We start from the raw sequence: 2,274 nt of genomic DNA, 5'->3' as shown, positions 1-2,274 counted from the left end.
TGTCTGCAGGGAGGGCCTCTTTAGAGCCCACTCTCAGACTCTCGGCACTTACAATAGATGCTACAGCACATCTGACAATCTCCTGCTGTGTTGAGAGGAAGAAGAGGGACCGTAGCATTAGTCAGTGAGGTCACTGGTGGCCAGTGTCTTCTCAACACAGGCTCGCTTATTGCAATTCCAGTCACCCAGCACCAACCACTGTCCAAAACACTGAGCACAAATTCACACGTTCTAAATTATGTACTATTCTGAGCAGCATATAAAATCTTGATCTGTGCTACTCCATGCAGCCCAAAGTATGAATAATCCCTCATCCCAGGTATCCAGACTGTATACCTTACCCACCCATTAGTCACTCAGTAGCCTCTCCTTATTAAACCTACCATTGCTAAAACTCAGCACTTGTGTTCAGGCAACCCTTATTTTACTTAATGTTGTTTGCACATCATAGGAATAGTGAAGTTTGTTAACATCTTGTTGTATATCAGTGTAGTAGTTCTACTTTTCATAGTTATTTTTACTTTGAAGTGTGTGTGTGTGTGTGTGTGTGTGTGTGTGTGTGTGTGCGTGCGCGCGCGCGTGTACATGTGAGTGCAGGTATTCAGGGAGTGTCAGATCATCAGAAGTGAGCTGCCTGACATGGGTAACGGGAACTGGACTCATGTCTTCTACAAAAGCAGGATGGGCTCTAACCACTGAGCCATCTCTCTAGCCCCAGTTATTATACTTTACTAATAGTTTCTGTTGTTAATATTTAACTATGCCTAACCTATCCATTAAACATAGTGTGCAAGCATAGATAAGGGACTTTCAGGATTTCACTCTGGAGACATATCTTCTGAGGATGGGGGTGGGGTGGAGTGGGGTGGGACAGGGCAATGGACTGCTGTAATCTTAAGTTCTTCGAGCCAAAGCCAAAATGGGACCTTAAAGTGAAGACGTCACTAGTCCAGAATTCCTGATACTGAGTTTACAGAGAACCATCATGCCAGTGTTTGGGGTGGATGCAATGCCCTCTACAACCAGGAGAGCTTGGCCAGCCTTTGTGTGGGAAAATGGCTGCTGTTCCTGCATCAGAGGAAGCAGAACTGTGAGGCATAGAGGAGCAGCTTGAGGGGACACGAGCACAGAGAGGCTCCTCCAAAGGGGAGGCGTTTGCTGCTCTCAGACACATTCTTGGCATTTTATTTGAGAGAGATGCCCGGTGGCCAAAAATGCCAGGAGAATGCTTATAAATAATGAATTCCTTGGTTTTACTGAACACATCTCATCTTCTTTTTCTAAAAAGTGTTGCCTTTTTGAGACTTTGTAAATGTACTACTTGCACATCAGGGTTTCTCTTGTTGAATACAACACAATTTTTACCTTCTTATCATTTGACACATAGAGTTAGCTGCTGGGTGTAGACTTGTGTGATTCTGGGGCCTGGGTATGCATTGACATGCTTTGTCAGGCTCCAGAGTGTACTGTGGGAAGCGTCTGTAAAGCCCTCTACCCCCAGTAGAAGCAGCACAGTGGGAGATTCATTCATTCAACAGATAGTTCATGGGCTAGGCCGGGATCTGTGCTGGGGACTTAATGAATCAGGTGCTAATTCTCAGGGAACCCAGAGCCCACTGGGAAAGTCCGATGGGACAGGAGCACTCATTACACAGGGTATGTAATCCCATTGAATCAAAGAGGGGGTTGTGGGCGCCTGTCTCAGCAGGGAGCAGAAGCAGGCAGTGGAAGATCTGAGCCGACCTGGACGGAACAGTCAGTCTGAACAGGAGGGCAGAGAATGCTAGAGGGAAAGGGAAGGACAGACAGACAGCACGGTGTGGTGATAGACTGCCTGGGGGTCAGAGGACAGAGCCAGCCACTAGATTGGACACAGAGGCCAGGCAGTGGAGGCACACACCTTTAATCCTATCACTCGGGAGGCAGAGATCCGTCTGGATCTTTGTGAGTTCAAGGCCACACTGGCTACATGAGATTGATACCATCTAGGAGAGAAACAGAGCCAGGCAGTGGTGGCACACACCTTTAGTCCCAGCACTTGAGATCTCATGCCTTTGCTTGGGAGGCACTCTTGCCTTTAATCCCAGAAAGTGATGTCTGGGCAGAGAAAGGTATATAAGGCGTGAGGAAACAGGAACTCACTCTCCTTAGGCTGAGGATTTCATAGAGGTAAGAATCAGTGACTGGCTGTTCTGCTTTTCTGATCTTTCAGCTTTCAGCCCTGATATCTGGCTCTGGGTTTTTTTTTTTATTAAAAGACCACCTAAGATTCGA

Source organism: Peromyscus eremicus, chromosome 5, assembly GCF_949786415.1.
Source record: "Peromyscus eremicus chromosome 5, PerEre_H2_v1, whole genome shotgun sequence".
NCBI lineage: Eukaryota > Metazoa > Chordata > Mammalia > Rodentia > Cricetidae > Peromyscus > Peromyscus eremicus.
This window is presented reverse-complemented; position numbering follows the sequence as displayed.